General features: G+C 38.1%; 1 pseudogene; it reads left to right on the top strand.

Annotated features, from left to right (window-relative positions):
• Positions 1 to 930: 930 nt before the first annotated feature.
• LOC132619541 (protein DETOXIFICATION 18-like) lies at positions 931 to 20,568 on the top strand (annotated as a pseudogene).
• The last annotated feature ends 224 nt before the right edge of the window (positions 20,569 to 20,792 follow it).

Here is a 20,792-nt window from a genome sequence, read left to right as displayed (position 1 = left end):
TAATATTTTGATTTCCAAAATACCACTATTACATAAGTGTAAACTCAAGCATATTCTCGCAAATAACCCTTCAAATTTGGAATCAATCATATATCATTTTAGCTAAAGGTAATTAATAAAGTTAAGGAAAGGAGGAAAACTTATGTCCTTTTTCGTCATAATCGCCTTCTAAGCAAAAGAACAAGTCTAAGCATCTCTACATCACCACATTGATATTGCTTTTAAAATCGCAGAAAAGAATCATTAATATCTCACTATTTGGTTTGTTTCAAATGTCTATTAAAATACTGCACAAATCCGCGTCTTTTTCTATTTATATATTCTATACAAATATTATTTTAAAAAGCATTATTATTTAAAGTCTTTTTAGCAATTTTATAAGTTTTATTCGAAATGGCATTTAAAATCTTCTTTTATGTAAATTATCATATTTTTCTCTAAATCTTATCTTAATCAACAATTTATATTTTTCTTTAAAACTTTAGCAGTATTATAAGCTATTTTCTTTAATTTTAAATATTATATTTGCATCTTTAGCCCTAATTAATTAACCTAAGTTTGGTCGGATAACCGTAAGTTAACGGATTCTAAAGGATGCCTAACCCCTTCCCTTTAGGATAATATAGAGCCCTTACCTAGAATCATACTGGTTGAGCAGACTATTAATTGAGGTTTAGTTTTTAACTTTGCCTTAGTTAAACTCCAGGTGTCCTAATTCACCGTTAAATTAATTAGGTGGCGACTCCTTAAAATCAAAACAAAAAATAGGAATCACCAATACGTCGTGCTCCCTAATTTTGACTCCGGTTAAAATGGGGTGTGACACACACTACCTTCAAGATCAATGACTTGGGGTTTCTGCATTATTTCTTGGGTTTTGAAGTGTTGTATAAAGTTGATGGTGCATTAATTTCCCAAAGAAAATTCACTATGGACCTCTTGAGAGAATATGCTTGTCTGCAAAAATCTCCCTTATCCTCACCACTTGATCCTACAATAAAACTAAGAGCAGATGACAGTCCACTCCTGACAGATCCATCCCACTACAGAAAGCTGATAGGCAAGCTAAATTTCCTCACTCATACCAGGCTTAATATAGCTTACAGTGTCCAACACTTAAGCCAATACATGCAGAGCCCTAGAAAATCTCATCTACAGGCAACATTCCATGTGTTAAGGTACTTAAGAGGTGATCCTACTGTAGGTATCTTCTTCTCCAATAAAGGGAATTATGCAGTGAGAGCTTTCTGTGATTCAGATTGGGCTGCATGTCCTGAATCTATGAGGTCTATTAGTGGCTACATTATCCTCCTTGGAGACTGTCCCTGTTGACACCCAATTTTGTCCCACCTTTCCTCCAAAATATCTATTTACCTTATTAATATTTTTGGCAACTTAAAAAATAACTATTCATATTTTACTATAATTATTAACTTTTTACTGGCATTTTTATTATCCTGTTGAAGTCACTACTGTTATTATCTTCTATTTTTATTACCGTTACTACTACCATTATTATTATTATTATTATTATTATTATTATTATTATTATTATTATTATTATTATTTTTGTTATTATTATTGTTACCAGTATTATCATAATTTGCGTTTCAACATTTTTTCCACCTTATGCATATGCATCGCATTTATTTCGCACAATTAAATGATAGCGTTTATTTATTTTTAAAATATTATTGCACGGCTATTACAATGTCATACAATTTTATTACCTGAGCACTAATAATTACATATTTTATATTAGGTAATATTTTAGCACACTTAGTATATAATTAATTAAAATGGGTCCTTTATTTCAAATTTATAAAGCCCCATACTTTAAATCCATCAGCCAAATTGCGGACTCATCCGTTCCAATTAATCCACAAACCTTCTTGGACCAGTCCATTAATGACCAGCCATATTTAAATTCATCAACCCAATTTTCAGATCAGTCCAAATTTTAATACCCAGCCCAAAAGAAAATTGACCCAGTCCATTAACCCACAGCCCGGCCCACTACTCTTACCCGACCCATTTTCGTTCAAAACAAAGGAACCACTAGGGTTCCCTTCCCATTTTTCAGCCGCCCCCTCCCTCTTCATCTCTCTTCTCTCCCTTATCTCCCCCCAGGTTGCCTCTGCCACTTCCACCTTCCCCTGTTCCCCACGCTCACTGCCACCCCCATTCCCTCTTGTCCCCCCGCTCCTCTCTCTCTTCGTCACAAACGAAACCCTAGTTGTTTCTACCCCCCTATAAGTATTTGCTTCAAATCCATTTTAGGGGAGGATTTTTCGATTCATAAAATTCCCCAAGAACAAGTTCTTTAGCCGCAGAAATCCCCTAAAAGTTTTAAGTTTCTTTTGATCGCTTCAATTTCCGTGGGAAATTACTAAGTCTTCATCAGTTTTAATCTTGTTTTGATATTCATTTGAAAATAGAAAATTATTCTGGTTCCCTTTTGGTTCCGGCAACTGATTCGAGTCCGAGTAAATTCGAGGCCGGAGTCTGTAGTGTTCGAGGTTATATCGAAACCTTCGCCTCACTTCGCTGCACCCGAAGAAGGTAATTCCCCTTTCCCATTTATTTTTTGCATTCTTTTGTTTCTTTAGTTACTATGTGTTAACTCAGTTTTTGCCATTGTTTGTGATTAAGAATGTTTATGTGACGAGTTAGTTAGCTAAACAATGTTTGTCCTGTGTTAGTTTATTTTACTGCTCCTATGGGATTTGTGTGTGTAGTTTGGTATTTACATATGTGTTAGAATAGATTGGTTCTGAATAAGAAATACCCATGAAATCTGTAGTACCAAATTAATTTTAAACCACCTGCTTCACATAAGATAATATGAATAATTTTTTAGTATCCAGTTGGTGGATTGGTTGGCTTTTGATATAACTGAAATATCCATTTGTGTGTTCATGCGTGAATAGATGATCACTGTGGTTTCAGATTAGTTTCTTGCCTGCGACTCATTTAACTACTGGTGGGCACTTTACAGTAGCCTACTATCTTTGGTTTCATGCTTTAGTTTAGTATTCATAAATGATCTCTTGGTATTAAGAACAAAATGTGTTGCACTGAGTTTTTCTTTAGTGTAAGATGGTTACCAGTTCCTCTTTTTAGTCTAAGTCCCTTTGTTGTTATTTGGAATATCAAAATGTCATGGTGAAAGTAAGATTGGTTTTGCTATACTTGCTGCATACTGTCAGGTGTTATAAATTGTTGAGATTAAAGAAAAGAATAAGAAATGTACTTGCTGGTTTCTAGTAAAAGTCTACAAGATAACTCAAACTTGGAAGTCAATTTATGTCCTTATTTTGTCTAAACAAAGTTCAGTTTTTGAACTGGTTTACCTCAAGTGCCATCTCAGTTGTCTTTCACCAATTGGTTCAATTGTCTAAATGGTAAAATAGTTAGCTGCTTGAACAGTCTAACTGCCCATTTTTCAGTTTTATCTCTAAAATTACATATCTTCATTTTGTTTGTGTGTTCTTGATTTGAAGAAGTAGGAGTAAGATAGTTTTCAATACCACATTCATTCACATCAAATTGACCAATCAGACATCAAATGAATATTTGTGGTCTTATAAACTATTGAAATTTTCTTTAAAATCAGTTCTGCTCCTTTAATACTGCGTTGGTGTTTCCATTGAGATTAAAACAAATGTTGAAGCTCTGAATAAGGGAAATATGCTGACATTAAGTGTTTACCTCAACTTAGATCCTACTGCTTGTCTTGTTGAGTTTAAATTAGATACTGAATTGCCTAGGACCCCCTTAAGTATTAACAAACAAGCATAAATTTGGTATATCATGCGTGCGGCCTGTTTTCCCTTTGTATATTACCCTTCTCTTTACTTCTGTTCGATTGAATCCAAGTGGAGTTATAAATGATAAGAGCCTTTAAATGCTTTTCTTGGTCAGCTGAATCGTGGAGATGTTAATGTGTTCAATCATTAGTGTTTGTCCTCTCTGTGTTGTCTACTCTTGAAGAGAATAGCCGATTTTGTTTTCAAAACAAATCATCTTCTCCTGTTTTTTTGGTTAACTGTTTTAATAATCGACTGTTATTTCTAAAATGGTAATAACGTAGTTGAGGTCATCTCTGTATTTTTCGTCACTACTTTTCCAGTTTAAACATGAACAAATCTGGCATTTCGATTTTTTTTAGTCTCCATCATGATCTGAAATACTTAATCCAATAACATAAGGTATACATAGAGTATACATAAAATATACATAATATGCCGGTTCGTTTGAGTTTATATTTCATACGTTTAATATAATTTATTGATCATATACTAATCCTTTTCCTTTCGTTTTTATGCATGACCATCGCATACGAGTCCCTCGGACTCATCGTCTTCCGCATTTGGTGTTGGGCTAAAAGCCCAACATAATCTCCTCGGGTCATCTTCCGTGTCCAGCCCACCCGCAGCAGTGCATAAAAATCTCTGCTGGGCCGAAGCCCAACAGCAGCAAAACAGATCCGCATCAGCCTTTTAGAAAATGGGCTGAACCCATTCCAACAGCAGCATGGCTAATAGTTCGATAATGGGCTGAGCCCATTTAACAACATTTGCCCCTTTATTTTTTTTTATGCCTTGAATTTTGTATTGCACAATTAATACTTTACTTTGTTTCCTTAGATAAAATGAACCTTAGGAAAATTAGTAGGTTAGCTTTAGCATAACGGGTAGTTAATTTAAGAGAGAAATTCATCATTAGTCCCCTAAGTTTCTTTTATATTTACAGCATATATAGTATTTATTTTTATTGGAATAATTGATTTGCAAAATAGCATGCCTACATATTTTGGGTTAAAGAAATCATTTTTATTCTTACTATCTTAGGAAATTCAGAATTTCACTAATACGCAAATATATTTTATAAATAACTCTTTAAGTTTTGAGTCAATTACGCATATCTTTAAGCATAGTTAATAAAAGGATAAAGAAAGCCCACATTAGTTGTTTTTATATTTTGTTTAGGCTCTTAAATCGCAAAAATCAATTAATATCTCACCATTTGAGTCGTTTCAAATATTTATTTAAACACCGCACAAACTCGCGTTTTCTTCTACTTATATATTTCATGCAAATCTTATTTTAAACAACATTATTATTTAAATTCTTTGCAGCATTTATAAGTTTATTTTAAATGGTATTTTAAAGTTCCTTTTATGCAAATTATTATATTTTCTGCAAATCTCATTCTAAATAGCATTTTTTATTTAAAGCCTTAGCAACTTTTATAAATTTTATTTTAAATGGCATTTAAAATCTTCTTTTATGCAAATTATTATATTTTCTCTAAATCCTATCTTAAGCAACATTCTTATATTTTTTTTTCTTAAAAAACCTTAGCAACATTTCTTAGCCCCTTTTCTTAAAATTTCAGGCATCTTATTTAGCATTAATTAATTAACCTAAGTCTGGCCGGATAACCGTAGTTAACGGATTCTAAAGGATGCCTAATCCCTTCCCTTTAGGATAATATAGAACTCTTACCTAGAATCACACTGATTAAGCAGACTATTAACGGAGGTTTAGCCAGCTTTACCTTAGTTAATAATTAGGTGCCCTAATTCACCTTAAAATCAATTAGGTGGCGACTCCTTAAAACAAAGCAATATAGGAATCTCCAATATGTTGTACTCCGCTTCAACCCGGTTAAAAAGGGGTATAACAATCCCATCAGTTGGAAGTCCAAGAAGCAACACACTGTTGCTCTCTTATCAGCAGAAGCTGAATACAGGTCTACTAGACAGGTCGTGGGTGAGTTGGTTTGGTTGGTTAGAATGCTAGAAGAGTTGACTGTCCCAATATCTTTACACGTGCCTGTGTTCTGTGACAGTCAAGCTGCCTTACTCATTGCTCGGAACCCTGTGTTCCATGAACGCACAAAGCACATAGAAGTGGACTGCCACTTTGTTCGAGACAAGCTGCAGGATGGTCTCATATCCCTCCATCACATTTCAACTCATGACCAATTGGCTGACATCTTCACAAAGTCTCTTACTGGCATCAAACATTCCAATCTCCTCAGCAAGTTCACTTCCAATTTGAGGGGGGGGGGGGTATTGGAGACTTATGTATTTATCATTGTCACGACCCAGCCCCGTGGGCCGCGACTGGTGCCCTATTTGGACACCCAAACAGACTTACGTACCAGATCGACATATCAAAATTTCATTCAAACTGAACATACGTCATTTAAGCAAATACTGAAAATAAATATCATCTTAAGCGGTCGCCCGTACAGAAAACATCATATCTAAATCCGATAGATTGGCGGAATACACATCGCCAGATATATACACATATACAGACAAATGGGCCGTTTTGTCCATAATAGAAAACGGGGCCGCATTAAGACGCAGATCATAATCACAAACGAACGAGCATGACCCATGACCCACATCTATGACTACAGGCCTCTACAAAACATAACAGAACAGATGACGGGACAGGGCCCCGCCGTACCCAAATAGTCATATATACAGAATGTGTATAACAGAAGATATGTACCAAAAATATGAGCTCCGAATCAAAAGGAGTAATCCAAGTGGCAGAATATGTATCCTATACTGGAGGATCACCAAAACGAACGTCTGCACCTGCGGGCATGAAACACAGCCCCCGAGGAAAGGGGGTCAGTACGAAATATGTACTGAGTATGCAAAGCATGAAATACAGAAATCCAAATCATAACCGAAGTGAGGAGTACAGAATATGGATACAGAATGAGTATATCAAAATCTGTACAGAAAGTATATGTATATATCATGCAAATAAAAATCATGCATAAGGCTCAGGAACGTGGTCGCCACTCCGACGCTGGCGCCACAACACATCATACTCCAGAAGGTTTCAAATCTCCGTACAATCTCCGAACATATCGTATCATCATATCACATCACGATATCAGAACATGTCATATATCATATCACATCATAACGCCGTATATAAGCGGAACCCGACCCTATGGCGAGGCCTCGGGAACCGTAACACATCATACTCCCGAATATAACATAGTGCGCACGATCACAAAACCGGCCCGGGATCCGGCGAACGATACCATAGTATTAGGCACGAGCGGAGTAGTGCGGAAACCATATCCATATACATATTTAAATGAATCCCAAGACTCGACGAACAAATACATATACATATTGATATTAGAAGGCTCAAGGTAAGCATCGAGTTCATCGGAATTAGTATACAAAAGTTACAAACTTTCAAATTACAAAACTTTCGAAAAATACATCATAGGTCATTTTCTGAAAATTTAGTATCATTCATATTACAAAACTTTCAAATAACATTATAGGGTACTTCAAACGGAGTCTTAGAATCATATGCACATATCCAAAATTTACGTGTCCAAACGTAGGCCATACCAAATATTTTTCAAACCATATCCGGAAACGTATCGACTAATATTTCAAACATCATAGGCATGTGACAAATCATATGGAATAATTTATGGAAGTCAAGAACATAGGCCATCCTAGTGGCTCTAGGAGTAGAATATTTCTTTGGAGCATACATATAAGTCATTCGTTTATTGCATAAAGGTCATGCCAAAAAGGAAGAACGGTAAGCTTTACATACCTCGATCGCTCACTACCAAATCTCGATCCCTCGCCAAACAAATCCCGACTCAAGTTCGGGCTCTCCAATATCTACAATAATATTATCAATTACCTAAAAATTAGCTACTAGTACTCAGAATTTTTTAATTCTAATTAGTATTTGTCTACCGAAATTTCGGCAGCACCTCCCCTGTAAATTCAACATCCCCGAGAATTAAACTCAGCCAAATTCATCAACAACCATACCAACAATACCAACAACCAAACCAATAACATCAAAAACCAATTTAAAATGCATTCCAACACTAGTAACCTTTCTTTCAACATAATTCATCGACATTCAATTCAACTACGAATCTTTCAAGCCGATATCGATTCTTACATGTCCACTACCAATTCAAGATCATTCAAGTGCAATTCAAACGCATTTCATACCATTTTACAAAGTATACAAAAATCCCACCAAGACTAGAATTCATCCTAAATCTCCAACCTTCGACACAACATTCACAACACATTTTTCATCTTCCCATTTCATCAACAACAACCACAATTTACACCTTAACAATTCCATTTCCATAATTACATAAATCTACAATAAAATCACAAAGTTTCCTACAACAACTTAACAACAATTTTCATGCCAATTTGAACTAGAATTCTTCCATTTGCATAAAAAGGTCATTACAACACAATTAACATAATAAATAAAATTTGATCATTCCTCTCCATCAACACCCATTTTCGGCCACACACCCACATACCCATAACACAAAATTCTCATACTTTACATTCACTCCCATATACTACAACATATATATAAAATTCTTCCAAGATAAAAAGAGTAGAATTCTTACCTTTTTCAAGAATTTCCACTTGATAAAAAAAAAGTATTTTTTTGCTTCCAAATTTGTATCACATTGAAGAGGGTTTCCAACTTAATAGGAATTCACAAGAGATGAATTTTGAGCCAAAGATTTGAGCCCAACAATTTTTTATTTTTTTTTGTAGGTTGGCCGAACCCCTCTTGGTTCTTGCTCTCTCTCTCTCTTGTTCTTGAAAGTTCTAGTGATGACTAAGAAAAAAATGGCCCTTCTATGTATTTAATTGGTCTTATCTTGACCATGGGCTTGGGCCTTGGTGGGTTGGTTGGCCACCCCTTTAAATTGGGCCTCTCATTTTGTGACTTTTTTTTTCCTAGCCCAATTACTTGGTTAAATAATTTGTAATTCACGAAACTAATTTTCAAAATTTTAATTTTTACCCTTAGTCTTCCTCGATATTTTCGCGTCAATATTCCATGGACAACACACATATATTAAATAAAGATCAAACTATGGCCTTATTTCTTACAAGTCAAAGTTATTTCGAATTTTCCGAACATGCGAAAATGCGGGATATAACATTCTCCCCCCCTTTAGAACATTCGTCCTCGAATTTTAAATTAGCCTTATAGGTCTTATGAACATTTTGGGGGAGGTTCTTTATATGGACAGCACATATAAATTATTCATTAATCAACATAACCAAATACGGAATTTAGATTACCTGAAGGCATAGGAAACAGGTGAGGGTACTTGTTCTTCATCTCATCCTCCGCTTCCCAAGTCATTTCTTCTCTATTATTATTTCGCCACAAGACCTTGACAGAGGGTACATCTTTGGTGCGTAGTCTCCTCACCTGACGATCCAGAATAGCTACAGGTCGTTCTTCGTAGGACAATTCCTCCGTTACCTGAATATCTTCTATGGGGAATACTCTAGAAGGATCACCAATACATTTACGGAGCATTGACACATGAAATACCAGATGTACTGCCTTCAGATCGGACGGTAAGTCTAGCTCATAGGCGACCTTGCCTATCTTCCGAATAATCTGATAAGGCCCAATATATCGCGGACTGAGCTTCCCTTTTCTACCAAATCTCATCACACCTTTCATAGGTGACACTTTCAGAAATACCCAGTCACCAACCTGGAACTCTAAAGGTTGACGTCGTTTATCTGCATATGATTTCTATCGACTCTGAGCTGCTAATAACCGTTCCCGAATGAGTTTTACCTTATCGACTGATTGTTGGATCATATCTGGCCCGATCAACTTTGTTTCACCCACATCGAACCAACCAATCGGAGACCTGCATTTTCTACCACATAGGGCTTCATACGGCGCCATCTGAATACTGGAATGATAACTATTATTATAAGCAAATTCAATAAGCGGCAAATGATCATCCCAGCTACCTCTGAAATCGATAACACAGGCCCGTAGCATATCTTCCAGTGTCTGAATAGTACACTCGGCCTGTCCGTCGGACTGAGGATGGAATGCTGTGCTAAGACTCACCTGAGTCCCTAATCCCTCCTGAAATGATCTCCAGAAATTTGCTGTAAACTGAGCACCTCTGTCGGTGATAATAGATATAGGAACTCCGTGAAGCCTTACTATCTCTTTTATATACAATCTGGCATAATCCTCAGCCGAATAAGTAGTCCTAACCGGAAGAAAATGGGCTGATTTCGTCAGCCTATCAACAATAACCCAAATAGAATCATACCTGCGTGGAGTGCGCGGTAAACCTGTAATGAAATCCATATTAATTATTTCCCATTTCCAAGCTGGGATTTCCATTTCATGTAACAATTCGCCGGGCTTTTGATGCTCGATCTTAGCAACGAACTCTGCAATATCTCTCTTCATACCATCCCACCAATATAAGCATCTGAGATCGTGGTACATTTTAGTGGATCCAGGATGAACAAAATACCGAGCATAATGTGCCTCTCCCATAATCTGCCGTCGCAGCCCTGCAACGTCCGGCACACATAACCTGCCTCCGTATAATAATACCCCGTCGGGTGAAACTTCAAACTGGGTCTTTCCCTTATCAAGGGTTGTATCTCTGTACTGTACCAGAATAGGATCCTCGAACTGACGCTGTTTTACCTCTTCCATAATCGATGATTCAGCAACTCCTCGGACAGAAACCCCAATATTTCCAGAATCGGCCAAACAGACTCCAAGACTGGCTAACTGATGAATCTCACGTACTAATTCTTTATTCTCTGGCTGCACAGCAGTCAAACTACCCATGGACTTGCGGCTAAGTGCATCGGCTACAGCGTTGGCTTTTCCCGGATGATACAAAATGTCAACGTCATAGTCTTTCAACAATTCGAGCCATCTCCGTTGCCGCAGATTCAACTCCTTTTGCTTGAAAATATACTGGAGGCTCTTGTGGTCCGTATAGATATCAACATGGACCCCATATAAGTAATGCCGCCATATCTTCAAAGCATGAATCATCGCAGCTAATTCCAGATCATGAGCGGGATAATTTCTCTCATGCGGTCTGAGCTGCCGGGAAACATAGGCTATAACTCGACCGTGTTGCATTAGTACACAACCTATCCCAATACCAGAAGCATCACAATAAATAACATACCCATCTGATCCCTCTGGAAGAGCTAGAACTGGGGCTGTAATTAATTTTTCCTTCAGCAACTGGAAGCTACGTTCACAAGCATCGGTCCATAGAAATTTTGCTGCCTTCTGAGTTAGCTTTGTTAAGGGTGCTGCAATAGAAGCGAAACTCTCCACAAATCTCCTGTAATATCCGGCCAATCCTAGAAAACTGCGTACCTCAGTCGGTGTCGTAGGCCTAGGCCAATTCTGTACAGCCTCGATCTTCTGCGTATCAACCCGAATACCATCTGCTCCAACGATATGCCCCAAGAATGCCACTGAGGTTAACCAGAATTCACATTTGGAGAATTTAGCATATAATTTCTGTTCCCGCAGTGTGCCAAGTACGGTCCTCAGCTGATCTGAATGCTCATTTGCTGATCGTGAATAAACCAGAATATCATCAATAAACACAATCACGAACATATCCAGAAACGGCCTGAATACCCGATTCATCAAATCCATAAACACTGCTGGAGCATTATTTAGCCCAAAAGACATCACTCTGAACTCATAATGCCCGTACCGGGTCCTGAAAGCAGTCTTTGGAATGTCTGTCTCTCGTACCCGCACCTGATGATAGCCCGATCGCAAATCTATCTTCGAAAAATATTTAGTACCCTGTAACTGATCAAATAAATCATCAATCCGGGGGAGGGGATATTTATTCTTTATGGTCACCTTATTCAGTTGTCGGTAATCAATGCACATCCGCAGCGACCCGTCTTTCTTTCTTACAAACAATACCGGCTCTCCCCAGGGTGACGTACTAGGCCTGATGAAGCCTTTTTCTAATAGATCTTTCAGCTGCTCTTTCAACTCTTTTAATTCTGCAGGTGTCATTCTGTAAGGAGGAATAGATATAGGCTGAGTGTCTGGCAGCACATCTATCGTAAAGTCTATCTCCCGCTCAGGTGGGAGACCTGGAAGCTCATCCGAAAATACATCTGGAAATTCATTAACAATCGGAACTGACTGGAGTGTAGGTGCTTCTGCTTTAGTATCATGCACTTGAACCAAATGATAGATATACCCTTTCTGAATCATCTTCCTAGACTTGAGGTATGAAATAAACTTACTCCTCGGTGATGCTGTATTTCCTGCCCATTCTATAACTGGTTTCCCTGGAAACTGGAAGCGAACTACCTTATTCTGGCAATCAACATTAGCATAACATGAGGCTAACCAATCCATACCCATAATAACATCGAATTCCATCATTTCTAATTCTACCAAATCAGCCTTAGTGCAACGGCCACATATAATCACATAACAGTCTTTATATACCTTCCTCGCTATAATAAAATCCTCAACCGGTGTAGCTACCTCGAACGGCTCTATAGGTTCAGGTGTTATCCCAATTTTACTAGCGACAAGGGGAGAAATATATGATAACGTAGAACTTGGATCGATCAATGCATATACAGCTCGAGATAAAACCAATAATGTACCTGTAACAACATTTGGCGACGCCTCCTGATCCTGTCGGCTAGCCAATGCATATATGCGGTTCGAAGGACCGCTGGAATCAGAAACCCCGCCACAACCTCTACCGCGGCCCGCTGGGCGCATAGCTGAAGGAGTAGAAGACGAACCAGCAGCTGATCTCGTCGGCTGAGTTGCACCACCAGAACCACCCGCCAACGGACAATCTCTCATAATATGGCCCTGGCGGCCGCAAGAAACATAGGCACCTGTGGCCCTGTAACACTCTCCTGGGTGCGACCTCCCACAATAAGAACACCGGGGCAGGGGTGGCCTAGACTGACTGGGACCTCTAATCGTCTGAGAACCTGAGGCTCTGGAACTCTGGCCCGCTCCAGAATACCCTGCACTGCCAAATCGTCTACCTGTAGACTGTGTACTCCGGCCTGACGGAGGAGGATATCTACTAGACCGCTGCTGCTGAGGCTGCCCGCCTCGAGACTCTCCATAATATCCAGCTGACCGAGCCCGCTTGGGGGGCCTCCTGTCACGATCTCTGCCAGACTGATCCTCTCTATGCCGGTCCTCCATCCCTTGCGCATAAGCCTGTAACCGGGCGATGTCCATACCAGTCTGCGATGCCATCGCCATACACCTGTCAATCAAATAGCGATCCAATCCTATCACATACCGGTGCATCCGATCAGGCATCTCAGCTACTATGGCAGGTGCATATCTAGCCAGAGAATCAAACTCCAAGTTGTACTCTCGGACACTCCTGCCTCCCTGTCGCAGCTGCAGAAATCTATCAACTCTCGCCCGCCGCAACTCTAGGGGCAAAAAGTGGCTGAGAAAGGCGGCTACAAACTCATCCCATACGGTTGGTGGAGCATCCTCGCCCCTGGATAGCTCCCAAGACTCATACCAATTAATCGCAACATCTCGCAATGTGTGTGAAGCTAACTCGACAGACTCGGTCTCAGAAGCCCTGACCAGTCTCAACGAGCGCTGCATCTGTCGAATGAAATCCTGGGGGTCCTCTTCGGGCTTTGACCCGTAAAACTCTGGGGGACCACAAGTCAAGAAATCCCGAACCCTCAGACTGTCACGTCTGTCCATATCATCACCTCCTAGCCCGCGTCTGCGAGCCTGACCTGCTACTAGTGTCGTCAATAACTGCACGGCCTCTCTCATCGCCCTGTCCTCCGCCCCTGGCTGAGGAGATGGAGGCTCGGGCGCTAGAGTCTCTGGAGCTAATGGTGGAGTCGCTCCAGGCTCCTCTGATGATGATGGCGTAGCGGAGCCCGCTAACTGCGGCGCAGTTTCAGACGTAGTCTGAGTACGAGTCCGAGTAGCTCTCTGTGCCTGACTGGTCTCTCCTGCCACTACTTTGCCCTTCTGGGCAGCCGTCGCCTTCTTCGGAGGCATCACTGAAAAATATAACAGCTGGTCAGAAAAGAGTCATCCTAATAGCACAGCTCTATCGCACGATCTAAGATTCAAGGAAAAGTAACACCCTAAATGTCCTGTAGCCTCCTGTTTATAGATGTGGTGCACAACACACCGATAAACAAGACTCTACTAGACACGACATGTAGACATTCCGAGGACAAACCGCTCTGATACCACTTCTGTCACGACCCAGCCCCGTGGGCCGCGACTAGTGCCCTATTTGGACACTCAAACAGACTTACGTACCAGATCGACATATCAAAATTTCATTCAAACTGAACATACGTCATTTAAGCAAATACTGAAAACAAATATCATCTTAAGCGGTCGCCCGTACAGAAAACATCATATCCAAATCCGATAGATTGGCGGAATACACATCGCCAGATATATACACATATACAGACAAATGGGCCGTTTTGGCCATAATAGCAAACGGGGCCGCATTAAGACGCAGATCATAATCACAAACGAACAAGCATGACCCATGACCCACATATATGACTACAGGCCTCTACAAAACATTACAGAACATAGGACGGGACAGGGCCCCGCCGTACCCAAATAGTCATATATACAGAATGTGTATAACAAAAGATATATACCAAAAATATGAGCTCCGAATCAAAAGGAGTAATCCAAGTGGCAGAATATGTATCCTATACTGGAGGATCACCAAAACGAACGTCTGCACCTGCGGGCATGAAACGCATCCCCCGAGGAAAGGGGGTCAGTACGAAATATGTACTGAGTATGCAAAGCATGAAATACAGAAATTCAAATCATAACCGAAGTGAGGAGTACAGAATATGGATACAGAATGGGTATATCAAAATCTGTACAGAAAGTATATGTATATATCATGCAAATAAAAATCATGCATAAGGCTCAGGAACGTGGTCGCCACTCCGACGCTGGCGCCACAACACATCATACTCCAGAAGGTTTCAAATCTCCATACAATCTCCGAACATATCGTATCATCATATCACATCACGATATCAGAACATGTCATATATCATATCACATCATAACGCCGTATATAAGCGGAACCCGACCCTATGGCGAGGCCTCGGGAACCGTAACACATCATACTCCCGAATATAACATAGTGCGCACGATCAAAAAATCGGCCCGGGATCCGGCGAACGATACCATAGTATTAGGCACGAGCGGAGTAGTGCGGAAACCATATGCATATACATATTTAAATGAATCCCAAGACTCGGCGAACAAATACATATACATATTGATATTAGAAGGCTCAAGGTAAGCATCGAGTTCATCGGAATTAGTATACAAAAGTTACGAACTTTCAAATTACAAAACTTTCGAAAAATACATCATAGGTCATTTTCTGAAAATTTAGTATCATTCATATTACGAAACTTTCAAATAACATTATAGGGTACTTCAAACGGAGTCTTAGAATCATATGCACATATCCAAAATTTACGTGTCCAAACGTAGGCCATACCAAATATTTTTCAAACCATATCCGGAAACGTATCGACTAATATTTCAAACATCATAGGCATGTGACAAATCATATGGAATAATTTATGGAAGTCAAGAACATAGGTCATCCTAGTGGCTCTAGGAGTAGAATATTTCTTTGGAGCATACATATAAGTCATTCGTTTATTGCATAAAGGTCATGCCAAAAAGGAAGAACGGTAAGCTTTACATACCTCGATCGCTCACTACCAAATCTCGATCCCTCGCCAAACAAATCCCGACTCAAGTTCGGGCTCTCCAATATCTACAATAATATTATCAATTACCTAAAAATTAGCTACTAGTACTCAGAATTTTTTAATTCTAATTAGTATTTGTCTACCGAAATTTCGGCAGCACCTCCCCTGTAAATTCAACATCCCCGAGAATTAAACTCGACCAAATTCATCAACAACCATACCAACAATACCAACAACCAAACCAATAACATCAAAAACCAATTTAAAATGCATTCCAACACTAGTAACCTTTCTTTCAACATAATTCATCGACATTCAATTCAACTACGAATCTTTCAAGCCGATATCGATTCTTACATGTCCACTACCAATTCAAGATCATTCAAGTGCAATTCAAACGCATTTCATACCATTTTACAAAGTATACAAAAATCCCACCAAGACTAGAATTCATCCTAAATCTCCAACCTTCGACACAACATTCACAACACATTTTTCATCTTCCCATTTCATCAACAACAACCACAATTTACACCTTAACAATTCCATTTCCATAATTACATAAATCTACAATAAAATCACAAAGTTTCCTACAACAACTTAACAACAATTTTCATGCCAATTTGAACTAGAATTCTTCCATTTGCATAAAAAGGCCATTACAACACAATTAACATAATAAATAAAATTTGATCATTCCTCTCCATCAACACCCATTTTCGGCCACACACCCACATACCCATAACACAAAATTCTCATACTTTACATTCACTCCCATATACTACAACATATATATAAAATTCTTCCAAGATAAAAAGAGTAGAATTCTTACCTTTTTCAAGAATTTCCACTTGATAAAAAAAAAAGTATTTTTTTGCTTCCAAATTTGTATCACATTGAAGAGGGTTTCCAACTTAATAGGAATTCACAAGAGATGAATTTTGAGCCAAAGATTTGAGCCCAACAATTTTTTTTATTTTTTTTTATTTTTGTAGGTTGGCCGAACCCCTCTTGGTTCTTGCTCTCTCTCTCTCTCTCTTGTTCTCGAAAGCTCTAGTGATGACTAAAAAAAATGGCCCTTCTATGTATTTAATTGGTCTTATCTTGACCATGGGCTTAGGCCTTGATGGGTTGGCCGGCCACCCCTTTAAATTGGGCCTCTCATTTTGTGACTTTTTTTTTTCCTAGCCCAATTACTTGGTTAAATAATTTGTAATTCACGAAACTAATTTTCAAAATTTAAATTTTTACCCTTAGTCTTCCTCGATATTTTCGCGTCAATATTCCATGGACAACACACATATATTAAATAAAGATCAAACTATGACCTTATTTCTTACAAGTCAAATTTATTTCGAATTTTCCGAACATGCGAAAATGCGGGATATAACAATCATAACTTGTACTTGTACTACATACTTGTACTACATCTAGTTAGCTTAGAGTGTTAGTTAGTTAGTTAGTTAGATTAAATGACAATGTATAAGTATGACCTCACTATGTACTTTACAGTGTACGCATTCATATTCTCTATTCACAGAAGAGGCTTCCATTGAAGCTCTCATGCTTGCCTCATTGTCTCATCTTTCTCCTCCATTGATATTAAGTAATTCAATCCTCCATTTAGTTCTTATCAATTGGTTTATTAATTAAGTGAGACAAAGCTGAACCTTTAAATTTAAAATTGTATAGGTGTGGCAAATCTAGAGCTATTCTGGACCAACCGGAGGCAATTTGTAGTGGAGAGGAGCCAACTCCAAATTTATCATACATCTAGCCTGTTTGGCCAAGATTCTGCAAATCAACTTATTTTAAAAAGTGTTTTTTTAAAAAATGCTTTTCAAAAAAGTACTTTTAGGTGAGAAGGGCCAGTTAATTTAAAAAATACTTTTGAGCAACAATTAGTGTTTGGCCAAGTTTATAAAAAGTGTTTTTAAGTGTGTTTTTCTCAAAAGTGTTTTTCAAAAAGTACTTTTGGGAAAACTTTAAAATAAGCACTTATTGAAAAAATAAGTACTTTGGGGAAAAAATAAGCTTGGCTATACTGGCTATAAAAACTGCTTGTGCTACTCCCCGGAAGTACTTATTTTATTCCAAAAACTTGGCCAAACACCTCAATATTTTTAAAATAAGCACTTTTTGAGAAAAATAAGTACTTTTGGAGAAAAATAAGTTTAGTCAAAACTTTAACAAAACTTAAATACTCCCTATGTTTTATTTACGTGGCACTATTTGACCAGACACAAAGTTATAAAAAAGAAAGGAATTACTTATAGCCTGTTTGGTCAAAGCTTATTTTTCCCCAAAAGTACTTATTTTTTTTAATAAGTGTTTATTTTTAAAAAAGTGAGGTGTTTGGCTAAGCTTTTCGGAGAAAATAAGTGTTTTTGGGGAATAGCAGAAGTAGTTTTAGTTTTTCAGAAGCTAAAAAAAATAATATCTTCCCAAAAGCACTTTTTGAAAAAAATACACTTAGAAGCACCTTTTAAAAGCTTGGTCAAACACTAATTGTTGCTCAAAAGTGTTTTTTAAATTAATTTGGCCAAACACAAATTGTTTTTCACCAAAAGTACTTTTTTGAAAAGTATTTTTAGAAAAAGTGCTTCTTGAAATAAGCTGATTTTAGAAGTTTGACTAAACAGGCTATTATGAAATTTGTGATCCAATACAAACCTTAGATATTTATGTGACTAAAGTTAAATTGTTTCTAACTATGAAAAGGTAACATTCTTTTTAGGACAGATTAAAAAGGAAAGTATGTCACGTAATACTCTAGATATTTTTGCCGGTAAAAAAAAGTATCCAGTTTGCTTTAGGAATAAAACTCCTGTTAGTTCTAGCAGTCCAGTTCATGTGTATAACGACTTTTACATATTTTCCTTTGCTGCTTTAACTTCTCCTACATCTGTAAATTAAAAGCTTGAAGGAAATATCAGATAGAAGGGAGCTAGATGACAAGGGATAACTCAAGTCTCGAAAATCACCACTTACCACCAGCATTATCCAATGTAGAAACAAACATGTGGTGGAACATAAGATAATAGATGTGAAAGAAGCCAAGAACCAAATATTGTTTTAATTCCCTAGGGTTGTTGTGTCGAGTAGCTTCTATTTCATCAACCTTGTGTCTCTCATGTTTGCTGATCACATTGGCAAGCTTGAACTAGCTGCCTCAAATCTTGGTAATTTCATGGGCTATGGTCACTGGTTTTTCTTTCATGGTTGGACACTTGGACTTGGACTAATTAAGTGGCGCTCTTGAGACATTATGTGGCCAAGGATTTCGAGCAAGAAAGTATAGGATGTTGGGAATACATTTGCAAACACCATGCGTCATATCGTTCATCTATTCAATGGTGGTTGCTGTTATTTGGTTGTATTCCGAAATGATTCGGATTTTATTTCATCAAGATCATAACATAGCTAAAAAAGCAGGTGTTTTCTTGAAAATTTCTTATACCTGGATTGCTTGCATCTGGTGTCTTGCAAAACATTTTGAGATTTCTTCAGGCACAGTTGACTATCCTACCTATGGTTGTGTGTTCAGTGGGATCTTTAGTTATCCACATTGGTATTGCTCATGCTTTAGTTCATTGGACAAGTCTTGGTTTTAAAGGAGCATCATTAGCAGCTTCAGTTTCGATTTGGATCTCACAATTCACGTTGGGACTATACGTGCTCTTTTCGAAGAGATTCAACCATATTTGGAGGAATGGTTTCTCATTCGAGCCACTTCATCATATCATTACAAACTTGAAATTGGCTTTTGCCCTCTGCTGCTATGGATTACTGCACGTTTGAGATTCTTGTGTAGCTGGTTTGATGCCAAATTCGGGAAACAACCACTTCCATAACTGCAATGAGTGTAAATACCGAAACCATTGCCTACGTGATATCTTATGGTCTAGGTGCAGCTGCAAGCACCAGCGTTGCAAATGAATTAGGAGCTGGAAATCCGAGCAGAGCTAAACATGCAATGGTTGTTACTCTCAAGCTATCTATTGCTTTTCGCTCTTGTAGTTGATTTGGCTCTATTTATCGGTCATAATGCCTGGGCTAGCCTCTTCAGTGATAGCACGGAGATAATTCACAAATTTGCCTCCATGATGCCACTTCTTTTAATATCGTTTATATTCGATTTCTTTCAAGGAATTTTATCAGGGGTGGCTAGAGGATGCGGGTGGCAACGTTGGAGTATGTGCATCAACTTAGCAACATTCTATTTCATCGGCATGCCAATAGCAGACCTTTGCTTTCAAGTTCAACCTACATGCTCAGGGTTTATGGATTGGCTTGATATGTGGTCTAGCTTGCCAATCTTGTCGCTTATTGCTACTAACGTTATTGACCAAATGGGAAAAAGTAGAGTGCTCAACAAATAGCAATAGAGAAATTGAAAGTTATGTCATGGGTTTATAAACCAAGGGTTTATTTTTGAACTCAGTATTTCGAGATCGGCAAGGTTGAAAGTTATGTCATGGATTTAGTCTCTATAATTTTGCTGCACCCAAAAAAAACATGTGCAAATTGCAACCATACAAACACTTCACCCACAACCTCCCTAAAATCTTTCTTTGAAAAAAAGCTTCCTCGAATTATTTTTTTTGGCTTCACATTTCGAAGTTTTCCTTACTACATATATCGTGCTAGTACATACAAGTGAATTTTATTGCCAATCATTGATACTCAACTATCAAGAGAAATACCCCAACTCCCACTTTGTACTACTATCATACTGCTTAATTTATACCTAACTTGACAGCAAAAAATAATCTAAGGAACAAAACATGTGGAGTAACTGCAACTAATTGTTTGTGAACTTTCATGTTGACACTTTGTTACTAAAAGAGGACTGTTCACAACTCTAAGATCCATAATTCAAATTTTCAAGAATCAACCAAACTACAATTACTCTAGTTAAGAGTCCGCAGAAATAGCTTTAGCTAAGCAATTCAAAATCTTCAAGAATCAACCAAACTACAATTGCTCAAGTGAAGAGTCCGTGGAAATAGCTTTAGCTAAACGATACAGTTTGGAATTTCAGCAAATGAGAGCCCTTCAGCTCGTAGACTTGGGGCAAAACAAATTTAAATTAAACACGGATGAACTGCTTTATCCAGAAAATTTGAAATTCCTCCCTGAAGAATAGGCACTA

The sequence above is a fragment of the Lycium barbarum genome, chromosome 11 (genome assembly GCF_019175385.1).
Source record: "Lycium barbarum isolate Lr01 chromosome 11, ASM1917538v2, whole genome shotgun sequence".
Lineage (NCBI taxonomy): Eukaryota > Viridiplantae > Streptophyta > Magnoliopsida > Solanales > Solanaceae > Lycium > Lycium barbarum.
This window is presented reverse-complemented; position numbering and strand designations above follow the sequence as displayed.